General features: G+C 42.6%; 1 protein-coding gene and 1 long non-coding RNA gene across 6 annotated transcripts in view; one reads left to right on the top strand and one right to left on the bottom strand.

Moving 5' to 3' along the window:
• Positions 1 to 24,757, bottom strand: part of Enox1 (ecto-NOX disulfide-thiol exchanger 1) — a 565,092-nt gene that overhangs the window by 375,857 nt on the left and 164,478 nt on the right. The window lies entirely within an intron of this gene.
• LOC142836204 (uncharacterized) lies at positions 15,339 to 24,107 on the top strand. The gene is made up of 3 exons (XR_012908006.1): positions 15,339 to 15,384; positions 16,924 to 17,003; positions 24,083 to 24,107. It is a non-coding gene; the product is annotated as an uncharacterized LOC142836204 (long non-coding RNA).

Below are 24,757 nucleotides of genomic sequence, written 5' to 3'. Positions count from 1 at the left end.
ATGGGGCTGTGTATGTGTGTGTATGAGTGTGTGTGTGTATGAGAGAGAGAGAGAGACAGACAGACAGACAGACAGACAGACAGTCAGATAGAGATCTCACTTAGGGATGAAAATTCATAGTCTTTTATTCTCAATTCTTGAATCAGTTACATTTCTCTCAATGGCTTTTTCTGTTCAAGGCAAAGAACAAACCAGGTCGATGGGTATAAACATAAATACTGAGCAGGCGATTTGAAACATGACTAACTGTTTAGCAAATAACAATAACAGGTTCTACCCTGGGGCTTATGACCTATCCAGCCATGGACTTTTGACCAAGACATGAAATTCTCTCCTAAGACGTAAGCCTCAAATCCAATCCCAAAGATGTTAGTTACCGGGACAGTCAAGCCACTACCGTGCCAATGCACACGTCTTGGCTCCAGGTCAGGAGGACCCTCTGATAGGTAAGACCATTCCTTGATACATCTTATACCTCAGCAGCCTGCACAGCAACCTTCCAGTACTATCAAAGTTATCTAGCTGGAAGGAAACCTCCCAGGTGAATAAAACCCCAACTTGAATATTAACTCTCAAGGAGAAAAGCTCTGATGTTGGGTTTTCCCCACAGGAGGAGCCTCCCTCCTGCTGGCCCCAGACACTTGCCTCATTCTTCTACAACACCGTGGCCATTTGAAGAGCATCTTGTCTAAGAAGAGAGGTAAAGACAAGATGTTCTTTCAGAGAGAAAGAGCCATGCCTTGTGTGTTCTTGTATTTCAAACACTCCAAGTCTAAATTCTTTTGTACATGAACATTTTGTTAATGAACACATAAGAATTCAGAGTCTGAAACGCAAAGTATCCTGAAGACTCGTGAGCGGTGGTTTTTCCTCAAATGTCCCTGCAGGTGCACAGAATGAAAGGCTGGAATCTGCACATCAGCAGGGCATAGGCATTGCCCGTTCCCCTCTCCTCCTGCAGCCAGAGCTGTGGCAGCGAGGGGCCTGCTCAAACCCTGGGCTGAGGAACTCTAATTGCCTCCAGCCAGGGAGGAGCTGGCAGCAGCCGCCACTGCAGAAGCCCAGAACCAGCTCCTGCCATCAGTTCTGCTCACAGAGGTGAAGATGAGTGAAGGAACTGGGCTGGAACCTTCGGCTTCTGCGCTGAGCTGCACTGCCGGTTTGGGAGGTGGCACATCTTCACACACGCTTCCCTCTCCACAGACTCCTTCTCTTCACATATTCCTCAAGGCCAGGGATCGACCTGTGTTCTAACATTGCTGTGCAAATGACTAAGCTTGTGAGACAGCGGCAATGTCACCTTTCGAAGTCCAAGGATAATTTATTACGTGCAGCAGGGCCAAGGGCCCTCTAAGAAGGACACCTAAAGTTTTGCTAGAAGCAGAATATTCAACAGTAGGAAGTATAGGACTTTAAAATGAGACATTGGCACTGGGTCAGAATCTCCCCCAGAGGCTTTATTCCCAGCACAGCTCTCGGAGACTGGACTTTCATCACGATTCCATTCCTCTGGGTACTGCTTTAAAAGCAAAGAAGACTAATGAAATGACAAATTTCGTTTCACTTGAAGCGTTGTGGAACCAAAGAAGTTGGCGAATCTAAGTTGGCCAGTAAGGACCTCTCATGACTAAGTTTTTTCTCAGTCTCCTCTTTCTGAAACATTTGAACATGGCTACATCTCCAGCCTAACTACAGTCCAAGTTCCCAACCCCGAAATCAATACCTCCAGAAAGGAACCAGCTGTCCAGCTGGCACAACAGACTGACGAGATCACGTGCGGGAAAGTAACTTCCTGTCTCCATCTCCACCACAGCTTGGATTCCCTGGGTGAGTTCAATGTGATCATATTACCCTGACCGAGTTAGAAGGGGCAGTGGGAGAGGGATTCGGTGTGACAAACAAGTGTTCTTGACGCTGCTAGCTTTGAAGACTTAAAGCAACCATGCAAAAATAAAGAGCCGTCCAGAGCCAGGAAGAGGCTACGAACGACTCGGGTCTGTGATGTCCACTGTGAAGTCAGCCCTACTGACACCCTGATTTCTGGTGTTCACAGAAATCTCCTTCAGACTTCTGACTTCCAGAATTACATCTATTCTACTTTAAGACCATTATGTTTGAAGTCAATTCTAAGAGCAGTGATGGGAAGGAGACAGACCAACCAGGGCTCTCCCTATCTATGGAGCCAAAAAAACCCTGGCTCATCTATCGCTGCTACTACTGCCCTGTCACATGACTTGCTGACACCCAGTCTGCATCTGACATTCATCACACTCCCCTCAGGGTGCCCCAGAGGTGGGATTGTATCTTGTGGTTCATTCCTAGTTCCTCCTCCCCTCAGGCCTCTCTTCTCTTCAAACTCAGCCTGAGCAACACTGCACCTTCCAAATTACTCTCCAGTTTTCTGGGACATAAATAAAACAATGCCTGGAAATGAGGGCTCATTGTGAGCACCGAAATCATAATTATGTTTCTTTCAAGAAAAGGCCTTTCATAGTCGCGCCCCGTTGACTCTTCTACTTCCGGTAAGCAGAACTAGATTTGAGAAACAGAAGAACAGCACTTGGGATTGTGACCCCGTTCTCTAATGCTAACATTTCCCATAAAAGGCAGACTCAAGGCTGCAGGCAAAAGTCACTCCCAGTTACTCCAAAGATGGAGACCCACTCAACCCTACCACGCCACCCTATAGGCTTCATCCTTGTGGCTATATAGAAAGCTCATTTCAGTTTTCAGCGTGAACAAGTTTTCATAATTTCAACTCGTTTTCATTTCTTTTCTCTAGTCCATCTCCAATTTTCTAATACAATATTTAAAATATGCAGTTGAAAAATTAGCCTCCAATATGTGTCTTATCAATGTGGAGCACAGTGCGTGACTTATTTCACGGCTCTCGTGTCCCACATTTTTGTTACTGCAATTCCAGATCATGTCTGCCTCTTGGATAATAGCCCAATATTGCTGATTTATATCCCTGAATGGCAAGTGAGAATGGCTTTATACCTGCAAAATGCCTGCATGTCAGTTCCACCCTTTATGATGGCTTGGATAGTCTACCAGCTCTTCCTAAACGAATACAACTTCAGGCTTTTACAAAGAGCTGTCTCGCTCACTGACAGTATAGCTCAATTTGACTTGATGTGCCTAATCTATAATTAGAAGCATTAGACTAAGATCAAAGCTCCACAATGCTCCCCAGCAGTTATCTTTATTTTTAAATTTATTATATAGTTATATGGGCACAAAATAATTTAATTCTTTATAAGAATAAACAATCCTCTCCTATCCATTGATAAATCTTCAGGGTATGAGTCATAAGCACCAGAAATAATGATTTAGACAATGTGGCTATAGTTGTGGGGTTTTACCTTGATTCCCTTAACCTCTCCATATCGGTGAAGACTATAATGTGAAAGACCTCTGAAGACAGAGAGGACCTTGTAAGTTGTCTGTCTCTCTGACAGAACAAGGGAAATGCAGGACAAAATCATAATTCTGAAGTGAAATGGTACAGACTGAACAAAAATCTCATCTCTAAATGGCTCTTGGGGGAAAAAAATCTCAATTCAGATTTTGTTATCAATAAATTTATGTAAATTTGTTAATTATACTTTCTCACGCTGCCCTGATAAAATTAAGTCATATAAATGTACTTACAAATTTTATATACTCAAGAGATAGGCTTACGGGCAACTAGTGAAACAAAACACAAAAATGAGTGGATTTGGAGTAAAAAAAACTCTGGATCACAATATTAGTTTATGTCCTCATTATCGGGTCAATGACATTACTTCTCTAGGTCTTCATTTTTTTGATATGATAAGGACACTCAGTGTTTATTATCTTCTGCCTTCATTCTTATATTGTGAGCATGGCTAAAAAAAAATCCCTCTTTAGAGAGGGGCTGGAGAGTTGGCTCAGTGGTAAAAGAGCATGCTTCTCTTACAGTGTACCTGAATTGGGTTCTCAGTACCCATACTGGGCAGCTCACAACAGCCCATAACTCCAGTTCTAGAGAATCTGGTGCCCTCTTCTGGCCTCCACAGGCAATTGCACTCATGTACAGCTACACAGAGAAAAACACACATTAGTATACATAACTAAAAATAAAATACTACTTAAAAGAATAAAATAATAAGGCCAAAATACAAGCTTGTAATATGGTTTCCAATAAGTTTTATAAGCCATGGCTGGAACACCAAAATGAGCTGGGTTCTCCTGTTTCTAATCTGCTATTTCACAGGCTCAGCCCTAAATCCACAAAATCAGATTCTGAAACCAGCAGATGAAATTTACATACAGTCCTTCCCAGGCAGAGCATCACCAAGCCTACCCCAGATGCAGCGTGAGGGAGAAGCTGGATTTTAATTGAAAAGAGTATTCGGCCAGACTTAGACACCTGACATTAAATATTACTAGACAAATCAATATGGATAAATCTCAGAAAAGATAATGCTAAGTTTAATAAATAAGCAAAATACAGTACAATACGTTTACATAAAACTTCAAAGTGAAGTTTACTTATAATGATGAGAGCACATTTTCATCACAGGAATGGTCCACTCAGGAAGAAGGGAGAGGCAGTCACAGTGAGCCCTCAAAAGGAGAATTCTAAGCCTGACTTGACTTTGGCTCCCTCTAGCTGGGTCTTTTCTTGGCCTAAAAGCATCTATACAGTTGCATGGATGCTTCCAAAGACTTAGGGGATACACGGGGTTTACTGTAAAATTGAAGATAATTCTTCCCATGAACTTTTCAAAGTGCAAAGACCAGATTTGGTTTTGAGGCTGCCCATGTGTCCACCCAGCCACCAGGAATCAATCATCTTCCCAGCCAAGGGAGCAACTATATAGTGTGACAATGGAAAAGCCCAGGTGACGACGCTAGACCACTTTACACGGCTCTTTAGAGCCTTTGCTAGCAGGCCAATGACATTCTTCTTTTCAGGGAAGCTGGTCTTATGATGAGATTCTCCATCTGTTTTGTTCGGGGTGACAGATACAGATTTATTGTCACACTCTTTTCCATGCAGTCATACAGTTTGACCATCACTTGTTGAAGATGCTGTCTGTCTTTCAGTGTTTATTTTAATTTTTAATTTGTCAAAATTCAGGCATCCATCGGTGTGTGGACTTTTATCTGGGTCTTCAACTTTGTCTATTTTTCTGCTGCAACCAAGCTGTTTTATTACTATAGGTCTGTAGTGCAGCATGAACTCTGGAACAGTGATGGCTCTGGCAGTTCTTTTATTAGTCTGGAATCATCCTGGAACTTTTGTGTATCCATATGAATTTGAAGAATTTTTTTCTTCAATTTTTTGTGAATAATTCTGTTGGATTTTTATGAGGATTGCATTGAATCTGTAGACTGCTTTTGGTAGGACGGACACTTTCACTATCTTAATCCTAACAACCCATGAGCATGGGAGATTTTTTTTTTCATTTTCTGTTGTCTTCATCCGTTTTTCTTCGCTATTTTAAAGTTTTTATTATACAAGTCTTTCGCTTGTTTGGTTCAAGTTCTCCCAAGATATTTTATTTGTTTTTAAGATTGCTAAGAAAGGTACTGGCTCTTTGGTTTCTTTCTTACTATGAGTGTCACTGTATATAGTGAGGCAACCGGTGTTTATGTGTCAATTCCGTATCTTTCTGTAGTATTGAAAGACTATATCAGTGCCAGACGTTTACTGGTAGAGCTTTTAGAGACCTTTCTATGTAAAAAATTAAAATTTGTAAACAAAGATACTTTGGCTCCTCCCTTTTGCGTTTATATCCCTTTGATTCCCTTCTGTTCCTTATTTCTCCTCATAAGACATCCATTACCATATTGAGGAGATATGAAGAGAGTAAGCAATCTTATCTTCTTCCTGATTTTAGTGGAAATGCTTTGATTTTATTCCAGTTATGTTCACATTGGCTATGAGATTACTATAAACTTCCTTTATTATGCTGAGACACAATGTCTCTTGTACCCCTAGTTTCCCTCCTAGACTTTAAACATGAAGAGATGCTGGCATTTGTCAAAGGCCTTATCTGTCACTAATGAAATGAACATATGCTTTTTATGTGGTAGATAAAGGTTATTGATGTATATGTGTTGAACCATCCTTGCATCTCTGATAATGAAGTCTTCTTAATCATAATAGGTAATCTTTTTGATATGTCTTTGGATTTGGTTTATAAGTATTTTATTGAGAATTTTTGCATCTATCTTCATAGTGGATAGTGTCTATAATTTTCATTGTTGGGTATTTATATGGTTTTGGTTTTGGGATAATAATGGTTTCATAAAAATAATTAGGAAATATTCATTCAGTTTCTATTTTGCTGACTTGTTGAGGAATACTGGAATTAAATTTCCTTTGAAGGTCTAGTAGAATTCTGAGCTAACTCTATGTGGCCCTGGGCTTTTAATAGTTGAGATATTTTCAGCTACTACTTCTGTTTCACTAGGAGTTATGAGTCTATTTAAGTTGCTTTTTTGATAGTGACATAACTTTGGTAAGTATATACATATTTAAAAAATTCATACTTTTGGGGGAGGAATCCAGTTTGTCAGAATACACATTTTTAAGTTACGTCTTTATGATTCTTTGATTTTCCTTGGTGTCTGTTGTAATTCCCCCTTTTCATCCCTAATATTATTATTTTTGATCGTCTCTCTTCTCTTAGTTAATGTCCTAAGGCTCTTTCAAACTTCTTGGACTTCTCTAAGAATCAACTCTTCTTTTCATTAAATCTTTCAATTGGTTTGTTGTTTGAGTGTCTTTATATTATTATTTCAGTCTGTTTCTTCCCCTTTACTCCTACTCTTTTGGGATGTTATTTCTTCTTGTTGTTCTAATATTTTAGATGTGCTGTTAAAGTATTAATATGAAATCAATCCAGTTTCCTACCGTCGGTGCTCAGTGCTAGAATTTACCTGCTCTAACCGCCTTCTTTGCGTCCCACAGGCTTGGGTATGTTGTCTTTTCATTTTAATTCAATTAAAGTTTTGGGTTTTTTTTCTTAATTTTAGTTTTGACTCATTTTCATCCAATAGCAAGATTTCCAGTTTCCATAAGTTTGTATACATTGTGTTGTTTGTTGTTGATGACATCCAGCTTCAATCAATGATAACCAGAGAGAATGCAGTTATTTCAATCTTCTTCTAGATGTTGAGACTTTCTTTGTGTCTGTGTCTATGGTCAATTTTGGAGAAAGTTGTGCGAGGTGTTAAGAAGGTGTATTGTTTTGTGTTTGGGATCAATGTTCTATAGATATCTCTTAGGAACAATTAATTTATGATTTTTTACTCCAGCATTTTTCTGTTTAGTTTTTTTTTCTGGATTACCTAACTACTGGGAAAAACTGCAGCAAGGGTTACTCACTAGTAGTGGTTTTTTTTTGTTTTGTTTTTTATGAATTTTGGTACCTTGTGTTTGAAACATAAATGTTTAGAATTATGATATCCTTTGTTGGATTTTTCCCTCTAATGAGTATCTCTTCTGATTAGCTTTAGTTTGAAGACTATTTTGTCTGATATTAATATATTTACATCTGTGCCAGGCAATGGTGGCGCACACCTTTAATCCCAGCACTCAAAAAGCAGAGGCAGGTCGATCTCTGTGAGTTCAAGGCCAGCTGGGTCTACAGAGTGAGTTCCAGGACAGTCAGAATTATAGAGAAACCCTGTCTCGAAAAACAAACAAACAAAATGTACATGTTTATATACGTGCATAAATAGTTATGTGTGTGTGTATAGTTTGTTTGCGTGCGTGTGTGTGTGTGTGTGTGTATGCGTGTGTGTGTGTGTGTTTACACATCTACTTGCTTCTTAAGTTCATTTGTGTGGAATACCTTTCTCCATCCTTGTACCCTGAGGTGATATCTATCCTTAATGGTGAGTTATATTACTTGGATACAGCAGAAAGATGGATCCTTTTCTAATCCATTCTGTTAGTCTGCATCTTTTTGTTGGGGGATTGAAACCATTAATCTTGAGAGTTATTAATAAGCTACTTTTATTGATTACTGGTATTTTGTTTTTATCCCCACCCTTTAATTTACTGTTGTGAAGTTATTTATTCCTTGTGTCATCTAGAGTTTAGTTAATCTCTTAAGACTCAAGTTTTTCTTCTAGTGCCTTCTATAGAGCTAGATTGGCAATTAGAAATTGCTTAAACTTCTTCTGAGTCAATTGTGATTCATGGTTTTCTAAATATAGCGTCTGAGCTGGCACATACGGTCTCTCAGAGTACGTAGAACATCCTTCTCATGCCCTTCTGGCTTTCAGAGCCTTCACTGAGAACTCAGGTGCTATTGGAATAAGTCTGCCTATTGTACTTCGTCTTTTTCCCTTGCAGCTGTTAATACCCTTTCTTTGTTCTATGTGTTTAGTGTTTTGATTATTCTGTTCATGGGGAATTTATTTTTCACTATCTATTTGATGTTCTGCTTGCTCCTTCTACCTTGGTATTTTTCTTCTTTAGACTGGGAAAATTTTCTATGATTTTGTTAAAAATGCTTGCCTTTAGCCTGAGTTTCTTCTTCTCCCTCATTATTATTATTATTAATAGGTTTGATCTTTTCATAGTGTCTCAGATCTCCTGGATATTTTGTGCCTGGATTTTTTAAATTTAATATATTTTTGAAGCTGGGCAGTGGTGGCACATGCCTTTAATCCAGCACTCGGGAGGCAGAGGCAGGTGGATCTCTGTGAGTTTGAGGCCAGCCTGGTCTACAAGAGCTAGTTCCAGGACAGCTTCCAAAGCTACAGAGAAACACTGTCTCAAAAAAAAAAAAAAAAAAACCACATCTTTTTGACTGACCTATCCACTTCTTATACCTTGAAGACGGGAAATTCTCTTTTCCATGTCTTGTAATATGTTGGTGAAGTTTTCTTCGGGGTTTTAATTTGACTTCCTAAATTGAGAATTTCTAGTTTTATTTCAATTTTTGCTCTCTTTGATGACCCCATCTCCACTTTCATGTCCTGAAAGGTTTGCATTATTCCATTCAACTGCTTGTGTTTTTATAGTCTTCATTAACACATTTGTCCATGTCCTCTTTAAGGTCCTTGAACATATTTGTAATTGCTAGTTTGAAGTCTCTGTCTTGTTCAGCTAATCTGCATTTTCTCTGAGACTACCACAAAGTGTTACTGGCTTCTGGAGGAGGCAAAATGACCAACCTGTTCACATTTGTGTTTTTGTCAGGGAGCTTGACATCTGGAGTTATAATGCTTGAAGTGTGTCTTGGTGTCCTTATCTGATCTTCTCTCTGTTGTGCAGGTGTCTGTTATCTGGTTCCTGTTACCTACTCTGGATCGTAGGCAAGTGTGATGGCTGTAGGGTCCCTGTGGGCAGTGGGGACAGAAAGGAATGGAGATGCGCTGAGGGAAAAGGCTGAGAGGCAGGGGGATATAGTTAGGAGGACTGTGGTTTTTCCAAAGAGATGAGGTCCTCAAGGACCTCAACATGCTAAACAGAGGGGTTCCTGCAGCAAGGCTGCTACAGGACTAAGAATAATTCTGGAAGAAGCAGAATGGGGGACAGGAATGACATTAAGATCTACCTACCCGCATGCCTGTCCAGTGTTGCAGTATTTCTGCTGACTAGCATCTTGCAGAAAGGAACAAAGATGGGCTGGAAGGGAAGGATGAGAGGGTCTGCAGGGAAGAGCCGAGGGGACAGCATCCCAGCGAGGCAGAGTCACCAGGGAATGAAGGTAGCGTGGGAGGAGGAGCTCCTGCAAATGGGCCGCAGTAGGAGAAAGAGGAAGTCTGGAGAGACAGGGATGAAAGAGCCTCCGCATCTATGCTCATGGCGCGTGAGCAGCAAGTTCCTCATTACTCCTCTCAGCTGAGAAACGACCCACTCCACCAAATCACCATGCATGAGACGGGAAAGGAATCCAAAATGTAGACGAGGTATAGAAACAGCTTAACTCTGACTTCTGCATTCAGGAACCGTATTAATGTGAATGGGCTAATCGATATGTTTACCAAGGACACCAGTTCTTCCTAGTCTATATCAGAGCCATTTAAAATCTTGGGCATCTGCGACAAGTGAAATTATGTGATTGAATGACTCATGGGGACATTCCAGTGGTTTGATTCATAGATGATTTAAAATGCCATTATCATATGTTCATTATAAAACAGAGAAGAAACAAAACTGCAGGAAAAAAATAACAGCCTGCTCTGCTCATCAATTAGAAAATGCTAATATCTATTCTTATGTGATTAAGGTTCATTTGTTAGATCTACTTTGATTGGATTTTTCAGTATGTATTACATCAGTATGCAAGACATACTGACAGAGATTCTTTTATACTGAGAATGTAACCATAATGAAATACATTAGGGGTGGAGGGAGGGGACAGATGAGTAAGTGGCTTAAGATTTCCCGAAACAGCCTCCAGGATCCAGCGAGGTCAGTTCCAGGCACTGTGCTGACCATGAGGCTCAGCTACTTCCTGCAGAGGCAGAGCCCTGGGAAAGGCAGCGTTTTTCACAGTCTCCTCCCGTCCAGTCTCCATGTGATGAAGTCAACGGTCCCAGCACTCTACAGATCTCGCTCCGACAGGCTGCGTTATAATTATTCTTTTGTCAGAGCTCTACAAAAATGCTTTCAGAAATTGTTTTGCTAAGTGTTTTTACATATTTAACATCCTCAAGACACATCAGGAACTATCGCAGAACTTAGCCAGCTGCAACGGTTTGCTAATATATCGACAGGAGAAAGGGGAGAGAGTTCCAAAAACTGTTCGTAGATTGGATTACCACTTTCGCTAATAATTACTGCCATAGAGACGAGCGGCCTGGGTCTGCAGGAAGCAGCTGCCAGGGATGAGTTTCTTGTCTATTTTCCTGCCTGTGCATCTTTAGGCTTTTTTTAAAAAAATCACTGGCAACAAAGTGATTCTGCTCCTTTATCTAAAACATATCCCCAGGCTGACAGAGTTCTAGGGAGAAGGACCAAAGTGAGGAAACCATCACATCCCTTTGCCTGCTGATGGGATCAGAAATAAAATATTCAGACAATGAGAGTGAGCCAAGAGAGTGTCTGAGAGGTGGCATGGGCCCTTCCAGGTCTGTGAGGCAGCTGCAGTGTTCCCTGAAGTCTGGTTACCTCGTCAGCAGAGAAAACAACAGCATTCACACCCGCAAAAAACAACACAGCATTCACACCCACAGATCTAGGTGAGATTTGCCATCTACCGCCCTCCACTCCTGTTCATACATGTATGGCACTTGAAACAATCCTCCAGGCTTCCCTCTGGAAGGTCTTGGACCGCTTAAAAGCCATCTTGCACTGAGGACGCTACTACTCCAGCTGTCACCTGTAGGAGACGGAAGTTTCCATGTTACAGGCTGAAACATGCTACAGCTTTAAGGCCAGCCAGTGGAGTGGCAGCGAAGGGTGGGCAGCTGGATGTGGACCTGTCCCTCTGCCCCTAGTAACACAAGCCGCAGCTGCACAGCCGGGGGACGGACGTGCAATGCAAAAAAAGAAGGCAGAAGAAATTCCTCCAAGAATGCACAGATATGCCCATTCAAATATCTCTGGGAGCCAAGGTTTGTGGGAGTGGAGCAATTCTTTACAAAGGGGGTTTACATTGTCAATGAGTGTAAAAGCCAGACGTGAGTGAAAACAACGATTGGAATGGATCATCAAAACACGAACAAGCGTATCTTCTCATGCCCTCTGATAACTAGACTGTGGTTGCCTGGTAGGACATATGAAAGGTTAGTCTGTAAACACAAGGAATGTCGAAAACAGCCTCTTCATATAGGGGGAGGTTATGTTAGAAAAAGCCAAAGCCAAAAACCCACAGAAAATGCTAAGTAGTACAGCAGCAATTTCTGACTTCTTCTTTTATGGCACTCCAGTCCAGAAGGTTAATTAGTATATTAGATTGTATGTGGAGAGCACGGGAGCTGACATGGGACATGCAGCATCTACCTGTCAGCTTACACATCAGGTGGTTAGGACGTGCAGGCCCTAGGTTGCCCTAGAGCAATTAACTCAATAATGTCCACAAGAAGCCCAAGAAGAAAACATTATCTCCAGTTTACAAGTGATTGCATCGGCTCGAGCAATTGCCAAATATGTACCTGATTCTATACACACTCAACCACACCAACACTCTGATTCTACAGTGCACTCAGTCACACTAACACTGACTCTATAGCACACTCAGTCACACTAACACTGACTCTATAGCACACTCAGTCACACTAACACTGACTCTATAGCACACTCAGCCACACTAACACTGACTCTATAGCACACTCAGTCACATTAACACTATGATGCTATAGCACACTCAGTCACACTAACACTGACTCTATAGCACACTCAGCCACACTAACACTGACTCTATAGCACACTCAGTCACACTAACACTGACTCTATAGCACACTCAGTCACACTAACACTGACTCTATAGCACACTCAGTCACACTAACACTGACTCTATAGCACACTCAGTCACACTAACACTGACTCTATAGCACACTCAGTCACACTAACACTGACTCTATAGCACACTCAGTCACACTAACACTGACTCTATAGCACATTCAGCCACACTAACACTGACTCTATAGCACACTCAGTCACATTAACACTATGACGCTATAGCACACTCAGCCACACTAACACTGACTCTATAGCACACTCAGTCACATTAACACTGACTCTATAGCACACTCAGTCACACTAACACTGACTCTATAGCACACTCAGCCACACTAACACTGACTCTATAGCACACTCAGCCACACTAACACTGACTCTATAGCACACTCAGTCACACTAACACTGACTCTATAGCACACTCAGTCACACTAACACTGACTCTATAGCACACTCAGCCACACTAACACTGACTCTATAGCACACTCAGCCACACTAACACTGACTCTATAGCACACTCAGCCACACTAACACTGACTCTATAGCACACTCAGTCACACTAACACTGACTCTATAGCACATTCAGTCACACTAACACTGACTCTATAGCACACTCAGTCACACTAACACTGACTCTATAGCACACTCAGTCACACTAACACTGACTCTATAGCACACTCAGCCACACTAACACTGACTCTATAGCACACTCAGTCACACTAACACTATGACGCTATAGCACACTCAGCCACACTAACACTGACTCTATAGCACACTCAGCCACACTAACACTGACTCTATAGCACACTCAGTCACACTAACACTGACTCTATAGCACATTCAGTCACACTAACACTGACTCTATAGCACACTCAGTCACACTAACACTGACTCTATAGCACACTCAGTCACACTAACACTGACTCTATAGCACACTCAGCCACACTAACACTGACTCTATAGCACACTCAGTCACACTAACACTATGACGCTATAGCACACTCAGCCACACTAACACTGACTCTATAGCACACTCAGTCACACTAACACTGACTCTATAGCACACTCAGTCACACTAACACTGACTCTATAGCACACTCAGTCACACTAACACTGACTCTATAGCACACTCAGCCACACTAACACTGACTCTATAGCACACTCAGTCACACTAACACTGACTCTATAGCACACTCAGTCACACTAACACTGACTCTATAGCACATTCAGTCACACTAACACTGACTCTATAGCACACTCAGTCACACTAACACTGACTCTATAGCACACTCAGCCACACTAACACTGACTCTATAGCACACTCAGTCACATTAACACTATGACTCTATAGCACACTCAGCCACACTAACACTGACTCTATAGCACACTCAGTCACACTAACACTATGACTCTATAGCACACTCAGCCACACTAACACTGACTCTATAGCACACTCAGCCACACTAACACTGACTCTATAGCACACTCAGTCACACTAACACTGACTCTATAGCACACTCAGCCACACCAACACTAACTGGAAGTAAACATACAGTTGCCCGGTCTCCTCTCCCAGAGGCACAGACAAGGAACACTGCAGGTCTCTGCTCCTGGATCAACAGTGTGTTTGTTTCAAGATCAGCTTCCCTAGGGACTTGCCCTGGACAAAATTTCCAGTACTTATATGGAAAAAATACATGTGTAAATCATAATTACTATAATAAGGAACAAAACATTTTCTTAAGAGTTATCTTTGGAAACCACTGACAAATCAGCCCATGTTTTTTTTTACACCAGTCACTGGCCCCATGGGGACCCATGTGGTGACAGAAGATGAAGACCCTCTGTAGACACACTGAAATCCCATAGCCCCATCTCATGACGATTCAACAACTGCCTCATGGACTCCTCTGCAGTGTGTGGGATTTCTACATTCACCTGGAAAGGCACCGATTCTCACACTCAGCTCCTAACCACAGGTACAAAGCTGTCGGCTTTCTCCACCAAATTCCCGTTTGTCCCCAGCTACGCTCAGTCTCTGATCTTCCAAACAGACTTGGAGGTTGTTAATGATGAAAGAATAGATGCTACAACACACACACACACCTCTGGCCTGGCCACCATTCAGGTCGTGTTAATACAGACATAGAGATTTGGGGCAGAGGAGCAAAGGATCCACTCGGGGGCCTGGGGTCCTCATTACATGTCCATGTTCCACAAACTCAGTCTATGCTCACTTGCTTTTTCTGTCACAAAAGTTGGCTTCTTGTTTCAAAAGTTTCAAGCAGTAATCACCACAGTAAATAGCACTAGCAGAAAGGAAGTCCCATGGGAAGAAGGTCTTTTCACTTGCAGCGATGGAGGTGAACCCGTTTGGATTTACAGTTGGGATTTACGGTCTTTTAGACATGGAAGTCCTTCCTCTACTTTAGAGGTACTCAAGAGTTGACTCTCAAGGACAAAGTCTTAATGAAGTTGGCAAAAACAATCCATTGTGTTTGCTGCAAGGCAGCACCCTTTCTGGGAGTTCAAAACGTTAGCAGCCACCATGTTTAATCCCAGTACTGGAAAGACAGAGAGAGGAAGGTGGATCTCTGTGAGTTTGAGACCAGCCTGGTATTACAGAGCTAGTCCCAGGACAGACAGGGCTACACGAAGAAACCCCATCTTGAAAAATCAAAACAAACAAACAAGAAACAAACAAAAATAAAAAGAAAACCTTTAGCAACATTCTAAAGAACAAACGATATAGACAGCTGTGATTTGAGGTTCTGTGTTGTGATATCCTCTGAATGTTGGCTATCACAAACTTCAGACACCCTGTATGTCACTTTAATTCATACCAAGATGTAAAGTTGGGACATCCATTTAGACCTCATGGCCTTATGGAGAGCATGAATGATGAAGAGGGGAACAACAGACACCCCATAAACATGGCCAAGAAACAGCTTGTAGCGGGCACCGTGCCAGGCACCAGCAACAGGGTAAGGATAAGGGCATGAGCCTGCCATCATGGAGCTCACTTACCATTGCCATGAACAAGAAAGACAGAAGTGGTTATGAGGCCCAGACACAGAGCCAAGCCTTGGGTCTGTGTCTACACCTGCGTCAGTGCCTCCTTGACTCTGCTTCCTGTGACCTTTACATCACCTTGGCTCTCACACAACAGAAACCCAGGAGCTGAATACCTCTCCCCACCCTAGTCCAAGTCATAGACTTGGGTTTACTAAATACAGATTATGTGTATTATTCCATCAGTTCTAACTTACCGCCTAGTTTATGGCCCTGTCACCATTTACTTCCTGTTCCTAGGGGTTAGGATTTTGATAGACCATCTGTTCAGACCATGTCACTCTTCCGCTCAGTCTCCCATCTCATCCAACAAACAAGCCCTGCAATCCCTCCCCAGGACGTGTCCTTGACATATCACACTTGCTGCTCCCAAAGCACTGAACTCGCTTCTCTGGACACGTGCATTCTGGCTCCTTCGTTCCTTCTAGCATCTACCAGAGGTAACCAGGTTACTCTATCCCTGACTCTACCCCACTCCCTGCACTCCCTCTTCCTCTTTCCTTGCTTCTTCATCCTCCACCTCCTGTTAGCATCACCAGTTAACAGTGTGGGTTTCTTTTTTTATTCTATTTAGTGACTGGTCTTCCCATCTTGTTCCAGCTCCACAAGATGATTGAACCCATTTCTTCTCAGTTCTCATTTGCCAATGTCACAATCATTTTCTGAAGTTGGCTACGATTAACAAACATTACAAATTAGGTTTTTGTTTGATCAAGAGCCAAATTACTAATATGATGAATTTTCTCTAAGAATGCCTTGTTAGGCCAAGATCCTCCTGGCTCCTCTCTGACAAGAGAATATGCTTTATGAAGGCCCAGGTGCAATGCTTTCACCAATGAACCCATGATGTTTGGCACATAGTAGTAATAAGAGAAGCACTGGCTAAATTAGTTATTTTTTTTATCTCCTATATTCAACAAAGTTAAAAGAATATTAGAATACCAAACCTTTGCTTTTAGGGACGAGTCAAGTATGTTCTCTTATTAAGCATAGGCATATTCTTGGGCCTACTCCACCCATATGGTTCATGTATGTTCCTTTGTTGAGCACAGCCATGTCCTTGGGCCTGCTCCACCCGTATGGTTCATTTATGTTCCTTTGTTGAGCACAGCCATGTCCTTGGGCCTGCTCTACCCGGATGGTTCAAGTATGTTCCTTTGTTGAGCATAGCCATGTCCTTGGGCCTATATCACCAGTATGGCTCATGCACAGATCTAAGAATTTTCAGGGTGCCTCAGCTTCTGTGTGTTCCTCAAACCAAGAAATAGCAAATGAGTAGCTGGAAAAAAAATCACAACAAACCTGGCCTATCACTCTTATCATAACTTTCCAGGGCAAATATTAGATTGAAGAGACTATGACAAGGCCATATATAAAGTTACAGGAAATACTTGCTAAAGTTCAGTGAAATGTCTAACAAGATTCCTTTAAAATAATTTTTTTTTCTAAAGAGCTCAAGGGCTCTTAAAGAGACTATGAAGGTGACAGCCAACTGGTAAAAACTTGCAGAGGACTTGGACTCACCTTTCAGGTATGGTGCAGCCAGCTCTACTGAGCAAGGTCCCTCTATCAGAGAGGACATAGCTGGCCCACTTAGGAGTCTTGATGGGACTTTAATCAGGCTTAGGTGGAAATATGGGGGTGTTGCTGAGCTTGGGGAACACTGTGGAGGAGGAAAGGATTCCATGGGGGAAGGTGGGAGGAATTCTGAGGAAGATGATGATGTTACAGCATTGGACTAAGTGGGCCATGAGGACACAGTGCACTCCCAGCACAGAGACTCCTTCACCACTGTGCTTCCCCTCCACCCTTGGGTAATCAGTGGACCAGAACAGTTTTCCTGGCAAAATTTCCTTATAGATTTCAACAGTCGCCAGCGCTATCAAGTTAACCTGTGCCCCAGAGAAAAGCTGGCACAGATGGGTGTGGGCACAGAGCTCCCTAGTCCCTTGTGACTACGACGCTTAGAAAATCCCCAGGACATCAGACAGTGTTCCCATGCCTCGGCTGATAATTCTGCAGAGCACATACTGTCATACTCTTGCTACCAATATGGAAACCGAAGCTCACACAGTTGCCACTCACCAGGAAGGGGCCGTGGTCTCTAACACTGCAGCCCTCATGCTCAAGACCCTACTGCACCTCCAGCAGATGATGCTGATTGTCCTGGAGACGTGTTTGCTCCCATCCAGGGTAGGTGTTGGACCACAGTAGATGTGACTAGCAAAGCTTCAGGTAAGCAAGGCTCATGAAGGGTCTATCTTGGGGGTCTATATGTCAGGTCTCACTGTTAGTGCAGGGTATTGCAGAAGGATTAGGGCTAACATATTCAGGCAGGTACTGAGACCATCTAGGAAAGCTAGGAGCAGGGACCCTTTTCCTAAATATGTCCTCTTCATTACTAAAGACATCACAGTAACTGAAGTGTGTGTGCTTTTGTGTTTATGTGTGTCTGTATGTATCTCTGTCTCTGTGTCTGTGTATGTCTATGTGTCTGTGTAGGGGGTGGGGGTATATGTATATGTCTGTGGTTACTGGAGGTAGAACCCAGGGCCCTGTGCACTAAGTGAGCTTCTCTATCCCTGAGCTACAACTTCAGCCCAGCATCTGATTTCCTAATTCAATGTATGAAAATTCCATCTCATTTTGAGGATGGAGGATGGTTAAGTGCCTGGGTATGGTCATGTGACATTTCTGGTAGCATTTTCTGATAAGGAAGATTCTGGATATTACACCATATGACTACCCCCAAACTTAATTAAATCATTGCTGTTATAATCTATATCACATATATCTCACTATATGTGTGTGTGTGTGTTTATAAAACATTGCCCTAAGTGTCAAAAGAGACAATGATGATTTATTTTCCCAACACAACACCAATTTAATGGCGAAATGAAAACGTTTCTAGAGTATATTTTGCCAGTATATACCTTTGCTAAGGGATCTCATGGCTACTATAGGGTTTGGGTGATGTGGAGGCATCATTATGGGGGCCCATGCTATATGGGGGCGCAGCACTGAACACAGCTGTAGTTAGAAGTGAGAGCATCACAGAAGCTGGGGCTGCTGATCACAGCAAGCGCTAGCTGAGGACCACTTCCTGCTTTTTGAATTAGACAGGTGGGAGGATGTGTGGATGGACAGATTGATGAATAAACAGAAAACACTCCTAATGTCCACCATCCTCCTTCTTGTCCTCCCTCACCCCACACATGAACTAAACACCTGCTTCAGGACTAACGGGCTGTGCACAAGCACAAAACAGGCCCGAGCCACCACTGAGTAACAGACCGCAGCCGCAGAAGCCGTCCTCTCGATACCCCAGGAACAGCCCATCCCGTTGGTAGCCTCTTTGCTAACACGGACGTGAGCCACCCACTTCTCATTCATCACACATATTTCAGCATCACTTGGATTCTCCTAATCTCCACTCTGCCCATCATCCTGCTATCTACCTCGCTTTGTTCCCCTCGTGTCACAATGTCTATAAAATGCCCCACAGTGGAAGTAATAAAATGCCACGGGGCAGGTACTCAATCAACGCAGGAGACCCAGTCCCTGTAAGCTTCAGGCCATTCTCCCACCTGACACTTTCCCCCATCTCTGCATCTTTTTAGGATCAGGTTGGTACATAGAGATACTGTTCATCTTCATGGCTAGCAAACCCACAAATCACAACTGGTTACTTCCTCTTTGTGACTCTCGATGGATAAAAGGTTTTTCTTTCCTTTCGCTTGTCCATGAGATATGCATTAGACTTGCCTCTCCCTAAGCCACTCATTTGTAACTGTGTAGGATGAGATCTTCAAGGTCCTTTATTTGCCAAGGAGATCACTCGGTGCTTAAAGTGCTTACTGTACCAGCATGAGGTGTACAGTCTGGATTCTCAGAACTCACGTGAATGCAGGGTAGATGTGGAAGTAATTCTACCCTCGAAAGACAGAGTCTGGAGAGCCCCAGAGCAAGATGGCTACATGGACTCGCTGTATAGTGAGCACTGGGTTTGATTGAAAGAATCCACCTCAGTAAATACAAGATAAGAATGAAGGATTTCCCTAACACCAATCTCTGGGTTCCACATGTACACACACACACACACACACACACACACACACGCACACAGGCAAGCAAACCACATATACAAACATTCACACCACAGGCACGCACACACATGAGAATAGGGGGATAATACCTTTAGTGTACTTTGCATTGTTTTCGTAAATTCTGCCCACTGGTTCAGATTTAATAAAAGAATTACTTTGTCTGTATTTATATTTTTATAGATGGTTTACATCTGGGCATAATGAACCATGCTGAGTCTGAGCTACACTACCACGGAAGTGCAGCTCTGGCTGGCCAGTGATGGCCTCAGCTCCATCTTGATGCTGCCCCCTGACCGATATCAACACTTCATAGACTGAGGCTCGAATAGGAAAGGCAAAGCAGTTATGGGGCACAGCACGTGTACCGCACGTCTGATTACTTTCTCTATACAATCTCACACCTGCGATTAAAAAAATAATCACTCATTTCTAAAATAGCCTTCACCATATGATTTTAATCGTTAACACTTGAACACAATTATAATTGCATCGAACGGCGATAGCTATTAGTCTGCTCTGGCATAAGAATTAACGTGAGGGGCAGCAACACATGTACTGAACTTGCCCTTACCATAGTGGGAAAAGCACCAGTTTCCTGCTCTCTGAGATGCCTCTATATGCACACTGCCTATACATTCAGGAAGGACTTAAATCAATTCGTCTGCATTTCAAACATTATTTGTAGAGCTATTTTATCAGAAAATAAATTCCAGTCCTCCACAATTTTAAATTGTTTTAGCCTCGCATAAGTTTGTGGGGGAAAGTATCCTGTTAACGTTTTCATCCATTTCAAATTAACATGGCAGATTTCCAAATGCTGGGCATTGCAAAGTGCCTGTCCCCAGTACATGGTCTCAACCATCTGCTCTGACCATCCGGAGAAGGTCCGGACGTCACCTCCAATGTGTCATTATAAGTCAAAGTGCTTCTGGCATTTATGTGACTTTTTTTTCCTCCAGCATTTTTCATGTGATGAACGGGCTATGGCTTTTCCAAACAAGGAACTTGCTGATTGCATGCATGCGTGTATCTTTCTTCTGCTTTATAGTCAACTGTGTGTGTTTACGTTTACCCGTTCACCATCCTCCCTGCTCCCAGTCCATCAAGCACGTGCATCCCTCCAGTACACACATCCCACAGACAGATGTAAACATGCCTCGGGGAGCCTGAATCACAGCATGGCCAGGAAGATGAACGCTTTGGTACTCTTTCAAACTGACACTGCAATGCATCCTACGCTAAGCGAGGTAAGGAAAATTTTGTTTTCCCTTAAGAACACAGAGTTAATTCACACCCTGATTAATTACCTTGCCCTTACTTGCTTTAACCATCTCCGTCACATATTTTGTTAAGCCTTGCATTGTGGGATAGCATCAGCTACTCACAGGAGGGCACAGGCAGCTTGCATGGACAAAGTCTCAAAGCCACAGAACAGATGTCAAATTTCTCTTCCTCTCTGCCTTTCAAATTGAAATATTCCCCGCAATCCACAGTCATATCCTTCAATTCACCGTTCATTTAGTATTTACCAGAACAGGCAAATTCTCAGAAAACAAAGTGACAATTTTCCAATGTAGATACTAAAAAAAATAAGTCATTCACGGCCAGGCAGCAAACATCCACAAAACAGTAGATAGCAGAAGGATTTCGGTCAAGGGTGAGCTGTCAGGTTGAGGTAACTGTAAAGAGGGACAGCGGTGAAGCTTGCTACGGCATTGGGCGAAATACTCAACAGAGAGTTCAATACTGCCAGCGATCGTGATAGCCGTGGAAAAACACTCAATTGAAATGGTTCAGCAAGGGGAACAATGCAGCTATCTCTTCCTAGCCCTGTAGAGAACTTTACTGAATGCTGTTTTATACTGGGAAACTGAGTTAGAAGGTAGCTTGTTTCCCCCTGTGACCAGAAACACTCCAGCACAGGATGCCCAGGGAATTCTCCATGCCCCACCCTGGCTCTGCACACACATACACACACACACACACACACACACACACACACACACACACACACACATCCATCTGTCAGGCATCAAGAATTGTAACAGTTAGAATAATCCTCCAGTGTAAATGTTTAAATGTTAAATGTCAGGTGTACACGGAAGGATTTGAAGAAAGAGTCTTGCAAATATGACTCTGTCACACATCTGGCTTGGTCTCCTCTGGATGTCTGAGTGCAACTGTCATTTCAGATTTACTTTCCAATGAGAGAAATCAAGTCGCAAACCATGTTCTCTCCAAGGGCTACTTAGATGATGATGCAGACCCCGTGCTACTCCCTGAAGCACAGCTGACTTCCCATCCTTATTAGAGATACCCATTTCTTACATTTTAAATATCTTAAGTCAGTGATTTTCGGCCACTTGGGGAAAACCATGTTACACCATGTAATTCAACTTATTTCGACAGAGCAAGTAAAATCTTCAATCGTTGTCCTAATATGTTCTAGCAATGCTTCTTGGGCAAAGCCATATTGAACAGCGATACTGGCAACCACAGGCTGTGGCTTAACAATCAATGGCACGCACAGTTCAGAAAACATAGAAGCCTTCCCACAGCTGGAAGCCTTGCCTGGAGGCCCAGGCTTGCCCCTGGCACAGTGTCTCATACTTTTTCATGAGTTCCAGCAACGGTGCATTGCCGTCCAAGCTGCTAATGCCCTGATCTCATAAACAAAGATTCTCTTGCTGGTTTCCAACAGTCTGGCGGCACATTCAGAATGCTTTTTTTTGGTTTGGTGTCCTTTTTGCTAATTCTGTCTTTCGTATCTAGGCAATCACGGTCATCTTTACATACGACTGGTAGTGCCACAATCATAAATGAGTTCTTAGAGAGACGCTTCATGGGCCAAGTTGATGAGGGGTGAACACTGGGAAGGAAGTCCAATGAAAGCCATTTCAACTGCTCTAGAAGCTGGCCTCCAGACGTCATCAGGTAGGACAGACAGAGGTACTTTGAATAAGATGTGCTTAGCTAACAGGTGGAGGAGATGTGGGGGACTAGACCACCTGAACGGTAGGGATTTTAGCAAAGAAACCAGAATTGCCTCGTGAGGACTGCACTGGATTCAGAGGTTGACTAGGTGCAGGGTGCCTTAGCGGAGCTTTCCCTGATGACTCAGAAGGGGGACAGCTGCGGATGACCTCAGCGGACAGGGTTCTGCTCTTCTACCACACAGGAGGTCCTGGGTTCAATTTCTGAGACCATACATAAGAAAATAGAGAAATTAAGAATGGAATTGGAAGGCAGGTAGACAGACAGACAGATACACAGACCTAAGTGAACAGAAAGAACATAACGGGCAGCCGAACAGCTGCTGTTAGATATGAAGAGAAGGCTGTGCTATCTACTTTTTCCAATATGTTTAGAAGTAGAATTTGGGAAATTTACTTTTTTTTTTTTTTAAAAAAAAGGAGGGGGTAAGCTTTTATGACTCCTGAAAAGTTGTTAGTGAAGAATTGTTCGTAATGTAGACTTTTAAGTTAATGCATTTCCTTGGAGCAAATTATATAAAAAAATTTGGTCTGCTAACCAATTAATTCCCAGAAATTCTTCTCCGTGTTCTTCTCATTGAGATTTTAATGCCACAATTCAAAAAATAAATCAGTGACATTGACTAACAGGGCTGTCTATCAGAATATAAAACTAGATTTCATAAACATGATACAAAGATCACTCATGTTATTTCAGTTAGAGTGACCTTATGCTTAATTTTACAATACCATCACTAAAGTTAACTTACAATGGATCCAAGCATCTGAGCAATTAAAAGTTGATCTTGGTTCTGAACAGATGGCTCAGTGTTTAACATGGTTTGCCGCTCTTACAGAGGAACATTGTTGAGTTCCTAGAAGCTATGACTAAGAGCTGGCGACCACCTGTAAATACTGTGATTCCAGGAGATCTGATGCCCTCATTTGACCTCTTTGAGTATCCACATACATTTGTATGCACACACCATTTTTTAAAGCATCAATTCTTTGAGAACTTTATACGTTGTGCTTTGATCAAATTCACTGCCTCCGTACTCCTCCCAGATCCACTGCCCCTTCCCTAGCAACAGCATTTTGTCTTTGTTTTGTTTGTTTTCATCTATCAAGTCCCATCTGTGCTGCCCAAGTATTCTTGGATGTGTGACCTTCTCTAGTGTAAGGTTGAATTACCAGGGCAACACTCTTAAAGAAAACTGACTCTCTCTCTCTCTCTCTCTCTCTCTCTCTCTCTCTCTCTCTCGCTCTCTCTCTGCAGCTGTCAATTGCTAACACCAGGGCAACACTCTTAAAGAAAACTGACTCTCTCTCTCTCTCTCTCTCTCTCTCTCTCTCTCTCTCTCTCTGTCTCTCTCTCTCTCTCTGTCTCTCTCTCTCTCTCTCTCTCTCTCTCTCTCTCTCTCTCTCTCTCTCTCTGCAGCTGTCAATTGCTAACACCAGGGCAACACTCTTAAAGAAAACTGACTCTCTCTCTCTCTCTCTCTCTCTCTCTCTCTCTCTCTCTCTCTCTGCAGCTCTCAATTGCTAACACTTCCTCAGCGAGGACTGAGGCTTCGTGCCCACTTCCTTTCTCCATACTAGGTTTGTTCTGGCTTGAGCTTACAGAGGGCTTGTGCATGCTGTGACAATCACTGGAAGTTTCTATTTGCATCTGTCCTGCGGTGTCCAGAGAATATTGAATTAATCCATTGCTTCGGGCTCTTAATGGTCTTTTGTCCCCCTTCCACAATGATCCCTGAGTCTTAGGAGGAAGGGTGTAATAAGTTTTCAAAGACAGAGAAAGTTCTAAACAGAAAAAAATTAGTAAGATTGAATCAATCGTCCAAATGCTCTCAACAAAGGAAAGCCCAGGAATTTTTCAAGTCACTTAATGAATACCGAGTGAAACCGCCAAATAATGGGGAGACGGAGTCCTAACTGGACATCTCTTGTCACTAAATGAAGCTTCCAGGACCAGGAATGGGCAACTTCTGAGTTCTAAACAACCTAGGCTGTTGTCAAGACTATAGGTTACTTTCCAAAAACTGACAATAAGGCCCTATTGCAGAAGATGACACCCATACAATTCATTGAATGTGGAGAAGTTGAGATGGTGCCCACCGAGAGCCTTCACCCTATGTACTACCATCTTTGGTACAGGAAGGCACTTCTTGTGCTACCAAAGGAGATACATAAACATGAACCCAGCC

Source organism: Microtus pennsylvanicus, chromosome 15 (assembly GCF_037038515.1).
Source record: "Microtus pennsylvanicus isolate mMicPen1 chromosome 15, mMicPen1.hap1, whole genome shotgun sequence".
In the NCBI taxonomy this organism is placed as follows: domain Eukaryota; kingdom Metazoa; phylum Chordata; class Mammalia; order Rodentia; family Cricetidae; genus Microtus; species Microtus pennsylvanicus.
Note: the sequence above shows the minus strand (reverse complement) of the source record. Positions and strands in the feature narration are given on the sequence as shown.